Raw genomic sequence first — 15,008 nt, 5'->3', positions numbered from 1 at the left:
TGTTTTAATGTCTTTGTCTACAATTTTATCACCTGTGTCATATCCTTTTTTTAGGGAGACAATTCTGTTTATTGTCAAGCAAGAAACAAAGTGTGGAGGTACTCTATACCAGTGGTGATAAGATACAAAAGAGGGGTGAGGTAGAGAGAAGACCCAATAATACACAGCATTATTTTGAGCGAGCTCCAGCTCTTAATTCTAACAGTTGAACCAAGGACAGCCATCCTTTTTTACTGAGGCTGCAGAAGAATGGAAACCGGACTCAGTTTATCAGCTCCTACAGGGCCGGCAGAGCAAGAGGCTATTTTAAGCGAATAGAAGAGGCCACGAGTAGTCTGTTGGGAGCCCCCATACCAAGCACAGAATGGATGCTGAAGGTGGTCCAGAGCTGCCAATGGGTGCCAGTCGTAGCTCCCCAGGTCCAAGGCTTCTCTTGATTCTCAATGATAAGCTTGTCAATCAAATACAGTTGGCCGATGTGGACCTGTCGATGATTTATTTCAAGGTCTCTTTGACTTTTTTCATTAGGGTTTGAATTTCTATAGGACCCCTTACATTCTTATTATTCTCCTGACATCTTAAGTTCTTTAATTGTAGGTCCTGAAATGCTTGCTCTCTCTCAGCATCGCCTGTTACAGATCTAACATTTGTGCACTGCTGGAGGTTGCCATTTTGGAAATAAATAAATAAATAAATGGGTCCTCTTCGAGGAGGTCCCAAGTTTAACCTAACCCACAAAACTTCAGTCTATGTAAAATCACAAACAAAAGAAAATAAAATGCCGTGGGGCTCTGTCTTGCTAGAGGGCTGGGCCTGGATCTCCGGGAGCCCATCTCTGTCAGATCTGTTTCTATTGATTGATTGATTGGTTTTCCTCAGTATGGGTTGCATTTTCCTGCTTCAGTTTGCATGCTTGGTGAAAAAAAAGGTATCAATAAAAATATTGGATTCCAGGCATTATGAATTTCACAATATTGGCTGCTTGATTCTTTCTCTCTTTCTTTCTGTATTCCTTTAAATATTTTTGAGTTATGTTCTGGGACACAGTTAAGTTACTAGGAAAGAGTTTGATCCTTTTGAAGCTTGCCTTTAAATGCTGATAGGAGCAGACCAGCCTTTAGAACGAAGGGTTCATTTGGCCTACTAAAGAGGCAATACCTTTCTGATACTCAAGCCAATGCTCAATGTGTTAGAAAGTTTTTCCATTTAGGCTGTTGGGGATGTGAAGTATTTCCAGCCCTGGGTGGATGCCAGTAATTGCTCCTTTCAGGTATTTTTTTTTTCTTGGCCTCATAGTTTCCATACACATGTATGTTACTTTAAGACTCAAGGGGGATCCCCTGCAGATCTCCAGTACTTTCTCTGTGTGCAGCTTTCTCCCCTCTGGTCATCTACCCTACAAATTCTAGCTGCTTTAGCCAATCTGAATTCTCACTTCTGTCTCTTTGACTCAGGAAAATTGCCAGGCTTTGTTGGGGTTCCCTTGCCTGTGCTGTAGCCTGGACTCTCTGTAGGCAGTAAGCTGGGGTAATAATAGTTTCGCTTCATTTGTTTCTCTTCTTTCTAAGATCACTGTCCTCTGCTGCATGTTGTCCAATATTTGAAAATTATTGTTAATAGTTAACTCAATTGTTAACTCAAACCATCAAAATGGTTTCCATTTGTTTATGGTAAAAGGTAAATCAGGTCCCTGTTATTCTATCATGGCCACAAGTGAAAGTCAGATTGACTTTTAAATGGGGGATGGGGAGGTATACTGAACCAATTTTGTATCAGAAAAATAAGCTAGAGTATGACCACGGCTCAGTGATTTAACCTCTTCTTAGCTTTACTTGCCTCATCTGTAAAGTGAAGAGATCGGTCTGTAGGATCATTAGGTCCTTCCCCGGTTCTTAAATTCTGTAATTATATCATTAAGCATAGGTTTACCTTTGCAGAGAAAACTGATATATAGTCTTCAAGTGATAGTTTAAAGTTCTGGATCTATGAAACTTTTACTTTGCCATGGTGAGGTAAATTTAGAAGAGAAGATTTGTTTTTAATGGATGAAGAAGGGATCTTAAGTTACAGACTTGGGAGGGTCAATACAAATCCCATAGCACACACCTGTGAAATGACCAAACAATTTGAAGAGGGCGAAATGTATAGAAATAGTCTTAGTTTCATTATTGTTTACAGGGCCTAGGTATCATGTATTGGACATAGTGAGTGGTCAATCAGTATCTGTTGAATATCTTATTTGATACTTGAAGCCATTTTTCTAAGAAGGAAAAATAACTGAAAGAGCAATAGATAGCTTTTTCAATATATAGCAAAGGTTGGAAACAAACAAAAAACCCATCAACATTGGGATTGGTTAGTGGTACATCGATATAATGGATTATTATACAACAATAACAATACTGAAGCAGAGTGGCATGTATTAATATGGACTGCTTTTGAAAATATGTTGTTAAGCTGAGGGTTGCTGGAGGAGATGGGGGTGGAGGAATGGGGTAAGTGCCTGGTGGACATTGGGGAGGGTATACGCTATAATGAGCACTGGGTATTATATAAGACTGATGAATCACAGACATGTACCCCTGAAACCAATAATACATTATCTGTTAATCAATTAAACTTATATAAAAATTTTTAAAAAATGATGTTGTTAAATACAAATATGAGACCACTATCTAAATTTTTTACCCTTAGCTTACCTATATATTTCCCAATAAAAATATTTAAAAAGGAGTTGAAAAAGCAATGTGTATAATAGTCTATTATTTTATATAATATATATTATATATAAGTAAAATCTGTTTAAGGGCTATATAATTATACACATCAGAGAATACATCTAGAAAGATATAGAAATTGGTGTCACTTATGCTTCAGGGAAGGAGGACTAGGGGACGGAGTGGAGGAGAGACTCATTTTTCTCTTTATGCCCTTTCATATACCCTTTGCATTTTTTATCATGTGCATATGTTATCTCATTTTAAAAACTGCTGCTACTTGATATATACATACATACATACATATATATATTTTTTCTTTTTCTTTTTCAGCAAAGTAACCAAAGTTCTCTAAAAGGGTTAGATTTCCATAAAGCAGTCTGGGAAATGTCCCCCATCTCTGGATCACTTGCTTACAGAAGCCAGACCATACCCACTCTTTCTACTATGACTCCAGGGCACCTCCATGGCTGTAATTAATTTCTTGTTCCTTGCGAAAGAATCATCATCACGGTAGACACCTAAGCGACTAGCATCTGGACCATTGCACTTGTTTGAATACGGGAGAGAAAGAACAAGGCCATTTGTTTCCATGATTCTATATAGTATTTACGGTATTTAGTTAACTTTAATCTCTAACCCACCCTTCTTTCTGGCTTCCAGAGGTGCTACCAAAAAAGCGCAGGATGTAGGAGCTGAACAGTGAGGCTGTGTGTTTCACAAGATGTTAACTTGTGGCCAGGTTGCTCCTTTCCAGCACTGCAGGTAGCGTGTAAGTACGTTCGTACAAGTGAAATGACACCCACAAAGTGGGGCTGCTACTTAGAATGTTTTAGGAAGAGAGTGACACCTTTGGAAAGCTATCTTAAGAGAATGACTTTTAGCCATAACCTGCGGGTTCCTACGAGTGTCTGACGCACCTCACGTAAATCCCACCCAAGTATTTCCTGGAAGACATTGGAAGATATTTGGAAACATATGTGCAAGTCCCAAAGTAAAAATCCAAGGCTGATGCAAGTCAGAAAAAGCGCTAGGGCTTTGCTATTATACATGCCTAAGGCATTTTCTTCTGACTGTTATCTGCTTTAAAATCTCTGGCGCTGTTGCTAGTTTTGAATTCTTGAAATGCCAATGTAGCAAGTAGATAGTTAATGCCAGAAAGCTGCCTCCAAGATCTAACTAGCCAATGAAAGAATATGAAGAATAAGATTCCTGACTTCAAGAGGCTTATTTTTGTCATACGGGAGATATTGTTGTGTAGAAATCATTATATCACATGGATAATAGGAAGGAAAACACTGCTGTTGAAGGGGGAATGCTATTTTGATACAAGGATACTATATAATACTATATATACATGCCATACATATAAATATATACGTATATGGCTGTGTTTTTGGTGGATTATACATTGGCAGGGAGAGTCCTGCTTTCCTCCTCAATATGAGCCAAAGATCAAGAATTTAACAAAAGGGAGGACACTACTATGGAGCCAGATCTAGCAAATAAAAATGCAGGATGCTCCCTTAAATTCGAGTTTCAGATAAACAACAAGTCATTTCTTAGCATAAATATGTCTTATGCAATACTTGGGCCATACTTATACTAAAAAATGATTTGTTGTTTATCTGAAAGTCACATTTAGTTGGATATTCTATATTTTATCTGCCAATCCTAGCTGCTCATAGAGTAGGAGTAGATGCATTTTATGTTGTTTTTCCCTTACCTCTTGGTTCCCTCATGCTAAGATGAGTTGCAATTGACACCTTCCACACAAGTAGGGACTTCTACACAAGTAAGATGAGTTGCTATTGACACCTTCCAACAAGGGGTGAGAATACAGCTGAATTCTAGCTATGCTGCAGAGCCAGAATGGGGGAACAGGCTATAGATTGACTTGCCTCAAGAACAACTGTGAGACAGACCTCCTTCTCCCCCACAAATAAACCAGATGGAGGTGAATTTATCATACATAGGATGGAAGTTGAGCTTTTAGATTTGGATATTAAAGGAAAAGGTGTCTCCTGAAGGCTGGAGGACTTGAAGAAATTCCACACTATAGAAATTCGTGGAGGGAGTGAAGGTGGAGGTTTTGTAAGCTGGGTATGAGCTGGGGCGCGCCTGCTATGTGGAGTCAAGATGAGGGAGCTCCTGGTTCCATGTCACACTAGCTTCCAGAGATGGAGAACACAGGAGTGAGAAGACAAAGGTAGTGATTGGGATGCATAGGTGGGTTTGCTCAATGAATTGCGGAGGGTCTGGAGACCATGTTAAAGATTTTGGGCTTAATCCACAAAGCAATGGGGTTCCTCTGGGGGTTTCTGAGCAGGGAATGTCATGATCAGGGTTATGCCTTAGGAATATTGGTCTGGCAGGTCTTTATAGAGGGATTGTGAAGGGGAGAAAGAGTGCAGACTGGGTGATCAATTGAGAGGGGATGCAGTCACGGCTATTGATAGTCCGTATGGCATCTACATGAGAATTACAAAAGGTACAACTCCCCTGAGGGCATGCGGACCAGGGCACTCATTTTGGTGAAGGTCTGCCAAGCTACATGGTTTGGTACTAAACCAGGGCTTAGATTTCAGCCCCCATTATCCTCTTAGTCACTATCATAGTTGGTTAATTAACACTAGTGGCTTAATGCCATAAACATTTATTCCTTGCTCATGTCACAGTCCGCTGCTTGTAGGGTGGCTCTTCTCCTAGTGGACACTCAGGGATCCTGGCAACCTACCTATTTTATAGTGAGATCATCTGAAATATCTAGCCTCCAAGATCACCAAGGCAGGGGAAGAAAAAGCTGGAGGTTCTTACAGGGGCACTTATAACCAGAGTAGGAATTAACTTAATATCATTTCTGTCTGCAGCCCATTGGCTAGAACATGGTTCCAACTTGAGTAACAAGGAGGCTGGGAAATACGAAGGATAAGAGTAAATTGTGCTGCTGAGTCTAGAAAACATTGGAAGATGATTCTAGCAGTTGAAGATGATTGTAAGGATATTAGGGGAAATCCGATGCACTTTATTCAACTTTCATTTCAACTATAATTAAAAAAAAGTAATATCCTTTTTCTTGTACAAGCAATTTAATGAGCATCTCTATCTAGCAGTTTGGTTTTTCTAGAAATGTATATGTTTCTAGAACTGAAATTATGAGTCATTAATACAGGGGTACCTCCAGATGTTATATGGTTCACGCTACTCTGTCAGAGTATGACTGACTTAAACCTAAAACCATTAAATATATATATACACACACATATATATATACACACACATATACACACACACACACACACACACACACACACATACACACATCCAAGTTAGTTTGTGTCTGTAAAAATTTGTCTTACTTCATCTACATGTAATACTGGAGTCTAGATTTGTTTTAATGAGTGTAAAATTTATCCCACATTCTTTGATGAACAAAGTGGTAAGTGGTAATTGGGAGACAATGACGAAAGGATTAAAAACTCTCCTACCACAGAATCAAAATGATCTGAGTGCAATCTTGTTTACCAGAGCTTCAATTAGCCTCCCTGTTACAAATTAAAGCTCACAGAAGACAAAGGTACTCTTCGAATATTCAAAATACTATTGCATGGTCTCAGACAATCAAAATAGACCTCTGACCGATCAAAATGTTGCCCTATTGGTGAATAGCAGCCCTGATATACGAACAAGGACACTTGAAGTAGAAGGTCATGAGGAATCATGCAGAGTTCAAATAAATATTTCAGATTCATCCCTGTGGTGTCCATGTGTCTTAGACTTTCAGGAAAATTCGGATTTTAAGTACTAGATTTAGTTGTTAGACTTAGTTTCACTCCATTTGGTGAGTAAAATGTGATCACCACAGCCATATCTATCTGGGAGGAGTCGGTAAATACATTCATTGTAAGTTGGAGGGTGGAACTAATCAAGCACATTTTGTCTTAGAGGCACACAGAATATTAAAAGTAAAAGGGCTGCATAGATTCTTTTATTAGGCCCTTATTCTAGAAATGAAAAATACTCCTATAAAAGGAAAGACAAAGTTAATTGGATTTCTTCTATTGTTTAGGAATGTGGACATAAGTATGTGGAAGGTTTCTTAGGATACTTTAAAAATAGCTATTAAAAGGGATTACAACTGCCTTGGAAACCATTTGCAGGATCTAACAACATGTAAAGACATTTTTTTTTTTTTTAGTCAAATCCTTTACGTTGACATAAAGTCACTTTCTTCATTCATTCATTCACTCATCCATTCATTTAATGTTCACTGAGCATTTCCCATAGACCAAGCACTATTCTAGACACTGGGGACACCATCTGACTCAATGATCCTTTGTTAGGATTTTGCATTTTTGTAAATGAAGTATTGAGCCTGACAGAATATTGGGTTGGGATCAGAAGACTGAATTCTAAATGTGATTATATTGAACTATGACTTATATTAATGGTATCAAATAAGTTGTCATCCAAGCCCCAAATTTCATTCATCATTAGTCACTTTTTCACCTAATCTGTTATCACATCTTTCACGATTTCTAGAATTCACCTCCTGCTGTCCATTTCATCTTCAGGTTGTGTCATGTTTAAATTACTTTATCCAGGGGCGCCTGGGTGGCTCAGTTGTTAAGTGTCTGCTTTCGGCTCAGGTCATGATCCCAGTGTCCTGGGATCGAGCCCCTCATCAGGCTCCCTGCTCAGCGGGAAGCCTGCTTCTCCCTTTCCCACTCCCCCTGCTTGTGTTCCCTCTCCCGCCGTCTCTCTCTCTGTCAAATAAATAAAATCTTTAAAAAAAACCAAATTACTTAATCCAGAGCTGGGCCACGTGTGGCTGTGTTGGTCATCTACTGCACGTGGCAGAAATATCAGTGCCCAGCAAACATCCGTGTACCTCTTTGTATTTCCCAGTCCCCCTTGTTAATTCAGAGCTAGAGGACTTCTTTTTCTTTTCTTAAAAAGATTTATTTATTTATTTTTAAAGGAGGTGGGAGGGGCAGAGGGAGAGACTCTCAAGCAGACTCCCTACTGAGTGCGGTGCCTGAGCTGGGGCTGGATCTCACCAACCGTGAGATCGTGACCTGAGCTGAAACCAAGAGTTGGACGCTTAACCGACTGAGCCACCCTAGAGCTATATGCTATCTATAAGAGCTATATGCTACCTATATAGTATATATTCATAAACTCTTTGCTTCAACACCAGATAGAATTAGCTTTTAATAAAACTCGCCTGTCAATTAGCTTTTAAAATGTCTATCTTTCCTATGTGAAGACAGTTTTGTTCCATTATCATAGGGCTTTCACCTTTTCGCTGATTTTAAAAGGAGCCATGAGTGTTGCCTTTACATAACTCGTGATTTCTTCTGAGCTCATTTTGTGACAGCGTAAGGGGGGGCTGAGTCATTTTGTTGGTGAGACGCTAGATTGTGTGCATTGAGATAAACTCCCACAGAGTCCACCTGACTTCATCAACAGAGCATTTACTGGAAACAATGCATCAGGGAATTTGGAAAGACTGATATGAAGGCTGAGCTTGAGTTGGATTGCTAAGTACCGGGGACAGAAGGACAGAGTGGTAAGATCTATATGTGAATATTAGAGAGATGAAGACAGTTGTTGAAAGCCAAGGGGGAAAGTGAGGGAAAGGACTACAGCAGGGTGTCAGGAATGTCAATCCCTGTGTGTAACCACCCCCTACTTCTACTAAAGGGTCTGCCGTGCCCAGGCCCATAGACTCTGCTGAAGCGGCAGCCACCGCCATCTTGACATAGTAGTTTGGACCAGAATGATACCTGCCTGAAGGCCAGAAGACCCATGACGTGACTTAGTAGAGAAAGACATGAAGACCCGACAAGATTTCCCTCTCTGGAGAATGTGAATCAAGAAACCGAGAAAGTTAAGATTATGTCTTATACTACGAAAAAGATGAAATTATAAGGGAACAAAAATCACGAGCCCCAGAAACCAAAAGGTAGGATAAAAACTGGAAGTCAGTCGGTACTGAGAGAAGAGCAGAAGAGCAGAGAATGAGGCAGGGAACCTGAGAGGGATGGAGATGTGGATCCGACCTCTGGTTGCCTTGGTATCTGATGGTGCTTCAGCCACAGGGTCAATTTCAGTTCATGTATTTTGAACTGAAAACTGTTCAAATCCCCTTTTCCTTGGAGTCATCCGAGTTATTTGGTTCCTTGCACCTTAAAGAGCTCAGGTAAGTTGGATGGACTTCTCAGCCGTTTGACAGAAGTGCCCAGAAGACAGGAAGTGTATTTTAAACTAAATGATCAGCCTTGAAAGAAATAGAAGTTAGCTCCCCTTGACCCAATCTATGTGGGTTTACAAGTCTTGTAAACTGAGACAGCACAATTTATAGGGGGTTGTTTTTAGAACCTTTACTCTTTGTTTTAAATACCAACACTTGTATTGTAGCATGTACTGCAGAACTAAAGCGACACTCAACCTTCGGTTCAGGAAACCTTGCCAATCACCTACTTCTTTTTCTTCCCGAGATTCTGTTTTCATGTGATCTTGACTTTGGATGTAGATCAGATAATAATAATAGTGTCCACAAACGCTTGCTTTAGCTTAGGGTTTTTGTAGAGCTATAAACATTTGTTGTGTGCTAACTGCGCCAGGTGCTGTTCTTAAGAGCCTTACATGTAATAACTCATTTTATAGCCAGGACAACCCGGTGAGGTAGATAATATTATCACTCCCATTTTACATGAATGAAAAAAACGACACATAGTTTTAAAAAGTTTCCCAAGGTCTCACCACTATTAAGTGGCGGTGCTTGGATTCGAATATAGTTAGAATCTACTTTCTGAACCGTGACTCTACACTGCCTCGTTCCCATGGAAACTGTAGAAGATCCTGAGTAACCAGAGGTTATGCGTTTCTTGATCCCCCTGGCAGTTACATTGCAATGAAAATTAATTAACTCATTCAGCAAATATGGTACTAGTTGTGACCAAGACAGAGAGGCAGGGGCTCTGCCCTCAAGGGACGCTCTGGTCTTTCAGACTTTTGTCAGTTTGGTTAGAGTTAGTTTTTCTCCTCAGAATCTAATTTTCCCTCCGGTGAACTCTTAAGATAGAGTTTTGTCCCTGCAAAACAGAACCTTGGAACTTTGGTGACTGTGGCAAGACCCATTCTTACTCGAGCAAATATTTATAACATAGTGATACTGGTAATTTTTCGTCTTTTTTGCCTGGAATTTTTCTCTCTGAATTTTTAATTTTTCTCTTGCACCTATCCCATCCTTCCTGTCTGTATCTTTATTTTTGGTTTAAAAATTTTCAATATAGTAGTATGTACTTGTCTTTGTTATATTTCTTTCAAATATTTTTGGATCTATTTCTGTTTTTATGGAGCATTAAGGATCCAGCTTAACGTAATTTATCAAACTACTGTGGCACTGTATCAGGATTAGGTTCAGCGGCATGTAACAGAAAAACCTAGAAAATGGTGGCTTAAATAAGAGAGAAGCTTGCTCATTCATTCATTCATTCATTCATTCATTCACATGAAAGAATTTCGGAGGTAGCATCCCACGACTGGCATGGAGGTGCCACAAAGTTGTCAGGGAGCCAGCTCCTTCCTCACTATTACACTAACCCCAGGGTTTGGCTCTCTTCCTCATGGTCCAAAATGGCTGAAAGGGCTCCAGTCATCACATTATGGCCCAGGTAATAGGATGCAGAGAACAGATAAGAGGGTATATTCCCTTTCTTTTTATGACTTTTTTTTTTTAATAGATGTCCCATACAACATTTCTACTTAGATTTCAACAGCCAGAATTTAGTCATGTGGCCATACCTATGCAATAATGGAGACTGGAAAATATTAGGTTTTAGCTGAGTGGCAAAATGACCATTTAAAAATTGGGGGTTGGTTGTTATGGAAGAGTGAAAGAACAGATATAGGGAGGTAATTTGAAGTCTCTGCTTACAGGTACTTTACATACAGTTGATAAAGATTTATTGATTCATTTTTATAAATTTGATCATATTCTTAGAAGTATCACTCAGGTTGTTAATAAAGATAATTTAAGGATTTTTCTTCTTCTTATTTTTTGACTTTATGACAATATAACATACCATTGCATTAATCACAGCTAAAATAAACCCACCTGAAATTAGCTTATGCAAAATAGGGAAATATAAGAAGAATATTGGGTGGAAACCTTGGTAGAGGCCACCCAAAGCAGAAGGAAAGGCAGAGATTTTGTCAATAGTCAAGAAAACCTGGAACTGAGATCTCCAGTATAACAAAGACACTTTCTTCATCCTCTTTTTCTCCCTTTGTCCATTGACTTTATTCTCTAAATGCAGAATGTGTTTCTCTACTTGGCAAAAACAAAACAAAACAAAAACATGTCCAACGACATTTTTCAGATGATATATCTAGCTGAGACTTGAGATTACTTCCCTTCCAAAGTCTAAAAATCTTGGAGGAATGGCTTCATTGGCCCATTTGGGTCAGGTGTCCACCTCTTGACCAATTAGCTGTGGCCAATGGCCAATCAGTCATAACAGGGCTTTTCTTGCTGCCATAATACGACAGATGTGTGGAAACAGCAGGGGCAGTTCCAATAAGAAAGGCAGTCCGGGCTAGGCAATTGTATAGGCTACACTATAATTATACATGATGGAAAAACACAGGTCAGCGGTCTGAATTAAATGAAAGGAAAGATAAAGGAGAGCGGATCTAGCCTAATGCAAAAAAAAAAAATTGATTTAGCTATGAATAAACCCCATTTGATAGGTCTGCAATACATAGGACGTTTATTATGTGTCAGGCATTGTGCTGAGTGCATTTTACATGTTGAGCCATTTATTCCTCAACCCTATGTGCTAGAGATTATTGTTCTCTTTTACAGATGGAAACCAGAGCTCAGGGAGGTTAAGTAACTTGTCGAAGAACATATAGCTAGTAAGTAAGCTACATTTGTCTTAACTTCAAAGTTTTTAACTACCATGGTAATATACTGTCTCATTGCTTCTCTATTTTCAGTTGGAAATTATGGTCATTTTTGATGAAGCAATTATTAGGTCCCCCCCCCCCTTAGTTCTGCCATAACAAAGCTAGGTGAACTTGATAAATCTTGAAATGTATCTGGGTCTTAATCTCTTTATCTGTAAAAAGATTGGGTTGTATTAAATTACTTTTTCCCCCTTGCTAATTCAGGTAATATTTTGTTTCTAAAGGCAAGAACACGAGCTATTATATTTAAAAGAAATTTTAATTCATCCAATATTTTTGAGTGCTTCTAGATCTATATCTGTGTTAGGAACTGTGAGGAAATTAAAGATATACAAGATGTAATTTCTGCTTATGGTGTTATGGAGAAAAAACCAGAATTACTATTTTGCACTATTACAAGTCCAGAAAGAGTAGCCTTCAGGAGTGATATAACCACCAGCTCAAACATTTCTTCAAGGATTTTTCTCTTTGTTTGCCATCTGTAGTGTGTTGACTTCATTTTAAGGTTAATTCTTCTTGTGGTTGTTAGATTGCTGGCAATGGTAATCTCTGTTATGGGCTGACTCACTCGTATCTGGTAGGAAAGAGAGAATCCTCTCCCCTAAGCATGCACTAAAAATCCTTCCCTTCAGTCTGATTGGGCCAGTATACCCCAAGACTATAATGGTTTTCAGGTATATTAGAATATACCTAAATTAGAATTAGAATAGTCTAAGACCTAGCATAACCTAGATTCCAAGTAGTACTACAGTAGAAGACAACCCCAAATCTCAGTGGCTTAAACAATAAAGGTGTGTTTTTTATTCATTTATCTATCTTGGCCTGATGAGGATGGGAGGTGGGGTATTCCACATTTTCCTCTTTTAGGGACTTAGGCTAACAAAGGCTCTATCATCTTCAATAATACTGGTTTTGAGACTGGGGAAGGGTAAACACTGTGAAAATTTATACTTGCAATTGAATTTTATACCTGGAAGTGACACATATTACTTCTACCCACAACCCACTATAGACTAGTGGCTATAATTAGTCACGTGGTGCAGCTTAACTGCAAGTGTAAGGTTGAGTGGCAGGGATGTATGTATAAAAATATAATATCTTTATATGCAAGGAAAGAGAGGGTAAGCAAGTCTCTACCATACTAAGGAATTAATTAATTGATTAATAAATTAATCAATTTATTAATTGATTGAAGTAGGCTAATTCAATTGCCCTTCTATAGCTGGAGGTTGGATGGTTACCTAAAAAACAAACAGAGAGAGAGAGAGAGAGAATGGGAACTCTATTAATGAGGAAGGAATAGAAGTGGATGTGAACAGTGTGAACTATATGATGCTTTATCCCAATGAAGAAGACAGAAATTTCAGCCATGGAGGCAAGTCATAGAAAGGGATAGTTTGGCTAGTTTCATAAGTCTCTAAATCAATCACTTCATTTACTCTTCTGATTGGAAAGATTGCTCTGTTCTTTAATAAGCGGGTGTAGACTGAATTTCTATTTAAGGAGTTGGCTCAAAAGTGACTTAAAAACATTTACTGGATTTCAAAGTATTGACTGTTTTTCCATATTTCATTGTTGTGGTTGCTGGCAATGGTGTGTCAAGCTGGCTAGATTTGTAGTTCTAGAACTGGCAAACAACTAAAATTTCTCTAGACCATCCCCTTTATTTTACAGATCAGAAAACTAAGGGCCAGATGGGTAAAATGATTATCTCAAGGTCACATCTTTTTGCATGTAATAGTAACAGTGCTGTCTTTTGAATGATTTCCTGCAAGATGGAATCCTCTAAGTAAATGTACCTAGAACAATATTTAGAAAATAAGGGCAATTAAAAATTATTAAGAATGTTTCCAGGACTGACATTCAGTTGGTCCACACTGGTAGAAATGGAAACATTTCTAAACTATGTGGTAAGCAGCTGCTGCTGAGAGCCTCTTTAGCTCCTCTCTGTGACCTCTTAGAGCCAACTATTATAATAACAGGATCCACCTCAAAGGGTTGCTTTGAGAATTAAATGATGGAGGTAAGAGTTTATCATGGCGCCTGGCACTCAGCAATATTACACCTGGGCTATTATTTTTATTATAGTCATTAATAAAATGGTAGTAGTAAACTTCAAACTAGTTCCTGCATGAATGTTCACAACTTTGGAAATGTGATAATATTCAAGTTCATTAACTTTGATCTAGCTAATCTCTCAATAAAATGGCTACCAGTGTATTCACTTTAACTTTCATTTTCATCTTTTCCATTGTCTAATGGTTGACTCCTCCTTGCCCCACCCACAAGACCCCACAGCTCTGGTTGATGACTAAGAATCTGACACAGGCTGTGTAAAAGAATACAATGTGCTGACAAGGTTCTATTCGTTCTTGGTATAATATAACAAAACAATGTTCGGTACCATCTCTTGCTGAGCAGAACTTATCTGTAAGTTTTCAGATAAGCAAAGATGGGTCTAAAACCTAGTTGGTGAGGGAAGGGTGGAGGAAGTGGTAGAGCACTTCTACTTGCTTAAGCAAATATCAGAAACTAGGAGTGATGAGAGACAGAGGCAGGCAGCTGGGGTGAGAAGAGAGAGTGAGAGGGCCCCGGGAACAGCAGTGTGTCGGTGGTGGTGGGGAAGCTAGAGCTTGTGGAGAAAACATCTTTTGACAGAGATGTCTTCTGTTGACTAATAATGTTTAGAACCTTTTGGAGATATTTTCCTTCTCAGAAACTTAACCTAGCAAGAGAAAGGCAGAGTTTTAGTAATATTCCTCTCTGGGGAGAGTAAAAGAAAAGTGTTTTAAAAGCTGGAACTGCTGTGAATTTTTTGGAAATTCATTATGGATCTGGAACTCAGTGTGTAAAGATTTGTTCCCAAAGTCAGTTGTATAATAGATACTTCCAGTTCTGTGGTGGCAGCCAAATCCTGGGCATGTGCTGGAAAGGGTCTTGATAACTGTGTCCTGTCACAGGCGAGAAGCACATTGACTCAACAGAGCACTATCAGAGTCACTAGAGAACTAGTTTCTGAGTGTATTCTAGAGAAACCCAAGTTATTTGGCATTTTAATATGTAACATACTATCCTATCAAAATGCACTAAATCTTGGGCAAATATTCCTAGGACAGATTTTTTTTTTTTAAAAGCAGAAGAAAGTAGAGAAGATGTATTCTATTTAATTTTTTTAAAAGATTTTAAGTAATCCTTGCACCCAACTAGGGGCTCAAACTCACAACCCTGAGATCAAGAATCACATACTCTGAGCCAGCCAGGCACCCCTGAGAAGATATGTATTTTAATTCCAACATTTTCAGAAAGGAAATA

Source organism: Ursus arctos, unplaced genomic scaffold (genome assembly GCF_023065955.2).
Source record: "Ursus arctos isolate Adak ecotype North America unplaced genomic scaffold, UrsArc2.0 scaffold_25, whole genome shotgun sequence".
Lineage (NCBI taxonomy): Eukaryota > Metazoa > Chordata > Mammalia > Carnivora > Ursidae > Ursus > Ursus arctos.
Note: the sequence above shows the minus strand (reverse complement) of the source record.